The sequence below is a fragment of the Carlito syrichta genome, unplaced genomic scaffold (genome assembly GCF_000164805.1).
Source record: "Carlito syrichta isolate Samal-C Ts95f unplaced genomic scaffold, Tarsius_syrichta-2.0.1 Scaffold308800, whole genome shotgun sequence".
In the NCBI taxonomy this organism is placed as follows: Eukaryota; Metazoa; Chordata; class Mammalia; order Primates; family Tarsiidae; genus Carlito; species Carlito syrichta.
In genome coordinates, this window is record NW_007252896.1 from 443,686 (window position 1) to 449,685 (window position 6,000).

Consider the following 6,000-nt stretch of genomic DNA (forward strand, 5'->3'; position numbering starts at 1 on the left):
GGGTGGGATGCCTCTGAGACTGGGCCAGGAAGCAACAAAGAGGGCTCTCTCAGACCTCAAGGAACTGCAGTTGGCTCTCTGCACCCTGCATTCCCACTTTAACAGATGCGGTAGTACAGTGGCTGCAAATAGGAAACCAGGCAAAAGTGAAATGATTTTACATTAAACAGAAAAAATAACTGCAGTTGCAGTTGAGGTGGGAATATAGTCCCCCTTTTGAAGATCACTAAACCTAGCTAAATCTTTCAACACACTGGTTTAGTCCAAAAAAGAACCAATTTGCAAAGAAACCAAGGTCAAATACAACATTACACACTGTGGAGACGAGTTATGTCTATTTCCAGGGGAGGTAGCTTCCCATCTGACTCAACGAGTTCCTCTTCATTTAAAATCCAAAGATAATCCCAGAAAACATAAAGCATACTTTCTGAGAGGCTACAATAAATCAATTTTTCTTGCCTGCGTACCGTCTAGATTTAGCCACTTAGTTCATCTTAATAAACAAGTTACTCATTCAAAGGAAAATAAATGAAATGTTTTGCCTTGAGGGACAGTTTTATTTTTAATAGTTTGGTGCTACGGTGACAAAAGTAATATTCTGCAATCTGAATTGCCTTTTGTTCTTTGGGACCTCTTGAGGATAGGGTGGGGGGTGGGGTAAAGGGTTGCCAGCCTCTTTCTGAGTTTACCCTGTTCATAAACATAATTGCAAGGTCTTTCTCTCTTGCTCTTCTTTTTGTCACAGATATATCTGTTTTTGCAAGGAGCTTACTTAAAGAAACGGCAGTTTATCTTCATAAAATATTAATGTTGGGTGGTTTTAAATTGTTTTTTTTTTAAAGCAAGTCATTCTAATAAAAATGAAACTAAGAAGGGATTTCTCTTAAAGAAATAGCAGGCAATACAAACAACTATGATGTTGGGGTCTAACTCTTTTTATTTTGTTTTTTTTAAAGATGGAGTCTTGCTATGTTGTAGACTCCCTGGGCTCAAATGACACTCCCACCTCAACCTTCCAAGTAGCTGGGACTATAGGTATGCACCACCATGCCCAGCTTTGACTCATTTTAACATAAAATCTCAAAAGGAAGATTAGGTCATATCAAAAGTATACCATTCTAAATGGTAGAGAAAGTAGAGGGCACATTTTCAAATTATCTAGGAGACTAACATTATTAGTCTGAAAAGATTCTGAACACATAAGTCTTGAAAGAAATACAGATATGATACAAAGCTGCCCGATTTCTACTATCCCAGTTTTCCAGGTCTAAAACACATCCTTGGGTCTCTCAGCAGCAGGAACCAGGTTCAACTCCCTTTTCCACACCCCAAGCCCAGCATAAGGCCTGGCACAGAGCTGACATTGAATGAATATACAATGAATGAATGAGTGAGTGAACTAACAAATGAAATGAACCCTCCAGAGGAGGAAAAGCCTCCACTGACTTTCAGAAATGGAAGGGGATAACATTCTCTGGAGAGACATATCAGCTTTGTGGCTGAGTGTCATGGCTTCCCTCGCCTCAGAGAGGCATGTTCATTAATGAAGTAGCTTTGTTCTTCTCAGAAACTGAATCCGCTTTACACTAGTTCTTCCAAACAGTCTCACAATAGCCCGCGAAAGTTGAGATGACTCAAACCACGTCACGTTTGGGTTTCTGGCAGGGGGCACCTGGCTGAGGAGCCAGGCACTTAAAAGTATTCGAGGACTCGGGCTCCCTCATTCCTTCCACAGCTGCTTCCAACTAGCATCAAGCCTCAACCAAACCTCAGGACATCTTCCATCAACCTGAGATAAGCAAGAGAATATAAACAGCACGTAAAGGGTTTTAATTCTGGGAAAAGGAAGAGAAGCTTAAGGGAAGGGTTAAGGAAAAAGAAGTAAGCAGAAAAGAAGAGATAACTCTGCTGGTTCTCAGTGGTCAATTTACCTGTCATCTCCTTCATGAGGCCTTTTCTCGTTCAGCCCATCAGATATGATGCCTACCTCTTCTTAACCCCTAACTACTCTCATTCTGCTCTTCAGAATTTCCCTTTTACCACCTACCATATTCTGTCTTTTACTACAGTTCTGTATGTACTTTCTTTACCTCCCCATACTCCTAGCAGACCAAAGCTTCGAAGGGACAGGACTACATCTTACCCATTTTCATATATTTTTAGAGCTCCTGGCACAGAGCAAGAGCATGAGTGGCATATGAAATGGTTATTAACTTAAATTAAGTTTAAATTGAGAGTAAAAGAAGGACAGAAGCATATTACAAACTCTAAGGGAGTATGGGAAATTCTAGAAAAATAGGATTAAAGCCATATGTCAAAAATTTAAGAAAGAAATAAAAGGAAGACGAAACAACTAAAACAATGCATCAAGGTAAACCAAAAGAAGAAGACAAAATTCAAACCTGAAAGTTAACAAAATAAAAAATTTCTTCATTAATTTTCAGGACAGAATATCACAATAAACCCACAGACATCAATATCAAGGATTTCTATCCCACTTGGTCTCAGAAGCTACAGAAGAGAGATTAAAAATGACATCTGACAGCTGAAAGAAGACAACATTTGCTAATTCAGTGTCATTCTGATTGGTATCCTAAGAGCAAAACACATACATGGATGGAGAAAAGGTTTTTCTTTTTCAACTTCTTTTCAATTGCTAGTCAAATCTGTTCAAATATAACTTGGTTTGGAGTTCTACCAGGCAGGAAAAACTTTGCTTAGAATTAAATGATATATAAGCATTGGTGTGAATGCAAAAAGGGTGGTGACTGCTCGTGTTGTGTATTTTTTTAAGCTCCTTCACTTTACCAACAAGGTTAAAGAAGACATGGCATTTGACGGAGCATTCTCTTTCCTTAGCACATGGACAATGGTGAGCCAACCCTTATAAGCCAAGACAATGATACAAGAATGGTGCACTAAAATAGAAAGACTGCTTCTAACCTAGGCCCAAATTTTGGAAACCTGTCAGTAAAGTTAGCAGAAGATGCACCAGTCTCCAAAAAGAAAAACGCCCAGAACTTTTACAGTCCACAAATCAAATGCAAAAAAGAAGAGTTTTCTGGTGTGGGCATTTCTGTGGCACCAGTGATCTGTACAACTCATATATGAGAACACAAAGATTCAACTAAGTATTGGGCACACTGAGGTAGTGGTGTTAAATTCAAGTGTACTGGGGACTCTCAGCCACTGAAATATCTGTCTCAATGGGTCCTCCCGTCTGTCAGCTTTCCACCAAATTATAAACTTGGATGTTCAGGTCCCATCTACACATCCTTCCTTCCTATGAAACAGGTTTCCCTGCTAGCAAAATCTCAGCTTCTGGGCCCTTTGAAGAAAAAAACAATGTCTTGGGAAGGGACGTGGACAGAACTGTGAAATCTTACTGTATGAAAACTTTAGGAAAATGTCCATTCCAGGTACAACAACTATTCCATAATTACCGCAAGGTAGCCCCTGGCTCCATCCTCAATCAGGCAATTCTGCAGTCAAGTGGATCTTAAAGCTGGGGCACCACATCTTTCATTATCTAAATAAGGAGTAAGAAATGGCAGATCAAAGCAGCAGCACAGGGCCACGTGTGCATCCACACTGTGTAAAATGCTTTTTAATGATGATGAAAGGCTCCAAGACTTAGTTTGATTGACGGCCCAGGAGTGACAGCCCTGCTCCTCACACAGAAAGGAGCCTGGCTCTGCCTCCCCACCCTCTACCCTTCTTTTTCCCTTCATTCTCCCATCCTGGTTCCTCCATCTCTGCCCGGGACAAGCCCTTCTGTCCCTGAACCCACCGGTGATCCCTGGGAGTTAAGGGTTTACTGAGCTCTCTTTCAAGAAAAGAGAGAACACAGCCTCATCTAAAAGAAAGAAAGAGCATGAGAAATGGGAAGACCCTGATTGGTGTCATGGCGCGCAGTCTGTGTAACCAGCCAACAAGAAAGAAAAGAGGACACTCCCACCAGGGTCTCCATGTGAAGGGATGGCCTGAAGTGGTTATGTGGCCCTTCTCCTGGCCCCCCACCAGACTGAGAGTCTGTCTTTTGGAACTGATTGTGGTAACCACTCCCCCTTAGGGCCTCGTTAATTTCCTCTCCCTCCACAGGTTCATTCTGAAAAATCTAAGCTTGACCTAAATTGTTATGAACCAAAAGGAAATCCAAATGAATGAGGTTAATTGGAAGAAACAATGCTCTGACTACATTAGGGTTTTATTCTCCCTCCCCACCCCTTGAAAATTGCACTGATTTCAAGGACGTGGGTCAACAGACCTAAATATGCATTAATGCTGTTTATTAACTTGAGTTTTAAACTAACTGGGTCAACTTCTCACTCAGAGTTGGCTCCAGGGAGAACCCCCATAAATGATGCCTGGAATCTTTTTGTAATTATAGTCATGGAAATGCCAGTTGTAAAATAAGTTTATTTAATCTGTGGGTATTAAGCACTCATTAAGTGGATGATGTTCCACTCCAGAGTGACCCGGGATGAACAGCCATGGATAAAGCAGGACGGGTTCGAGCACACAGCTAACTCGAGCCCTACAGTGACACCTCTCAGGGTGATGTCACACAAAGTCACACCAAGTGTATAGGCTTGGGCTCTAAAACCAAGGGGAAACTGGCTGACTTCATACCAGCTGGAAAGCTCAAGTTAGCCAAGTGGGCTGCTGCTTTTCGAAGGTACCAAAAGAGAGATGCAAACCCAGCTCGCCCAGGAGGATCTAGGACATATCCCAGGAGGAGGAGGGGAGAGAAAACCTGCACTCATGTTTCCCTCCGAACTCACCCCAAGGGTCACCTTCCATGGGACTATGAGGAGGAAGGAAGGGAATACAGTTGCTGAGAAGGAGTAGTAGGGCAAAAAGAAACTCTCAGGGGTTTGCATCCAGCACGAGTGACAGGGCAGGCTGCAGAGGGGGCGGGTGTCTTGCAGGAACCGGAATTTCAAATCCCATTTCCTGTTTCTTCTTGAGCAAGACTCTTATCTCTTCAGGCCTCCACTTACCAACCTTTAAAATGGGGGTGAATGACAGACACATTTCTCTCCCCAGTGGCACTATGAGAAAGTGCTTCTCTTCTAAAACGAAAGACTCCAACTGTAAGATTACCAAGCACTGAAATGAAAAACAGTCCCCACCTCCACTTTCCCCTAGAGCATCCCAGATAGACAGTCTTGACTGGGGCCACTGGGAGAGGTGGGGAGGAGTGATGTCCCTGCGGCACGGCTAAGGAGGGCTCCACCCTCAAGGTTCCGCACTGCCAGGCCGGAGGGAACACCGCGTCTCACCAATCCAGGCCTTACAGCTCCTCCCGGTGTCTTCAGAAGGAGCAGTCCTGCTGGGCCCACTTCCATGCGTGATGCTGAGTGGAAAACACAAGTGTTTTGATATGATGTGGTGCCAACAGCAAGGCAGACTGCATTTTCTAAGAAACTGAGAAGGAAACAAATGTTCCCATGGGAGAGCTAAATGGCTCCCGCTAGAAAGGTCTTTCCTTGTTTGTGGGTAAAGTAAGGGAAGACGAGAAGAGAAGGAAGAGAGGATTTAATTTTTTTCTTTAAAAAAAAAAATCATCATGCATTTGCCTGTGTGCAGTGGCTCATGCCTGTAATCTCAGCACTTTGGGAGGTCAAGGTGGGAGTCTGAGATCAGCCTGGGCAATGTAACAAAGCCCTTCTATACAAAAAGTTTTTTAAAAAATTAGCTGGGCATGGTGGTGTGTGCCTGTAACCCCTGCTATTCAGGAGGCTGAGGTGGGAGGATCACCTGAGCCCAGGAGGTCGAGGCTGCAGTGAGCACCGCTTCACTCCAACCTGTACAGAGGAAGACACTGTTTCAGAAATAGATCATGAACAGCAGGTATTCATAATCTAAACTAAGAAATAAGACATCACTATCACATTTGAAGGTTTTAGCCGGGTTCGGTGGCTCAGCCTGTAATCCCGCGCTTTGGGAGGCTGAGGTGAGTGGATTGCCTGAGCCCACGGGTTTGAGACCCGCCTG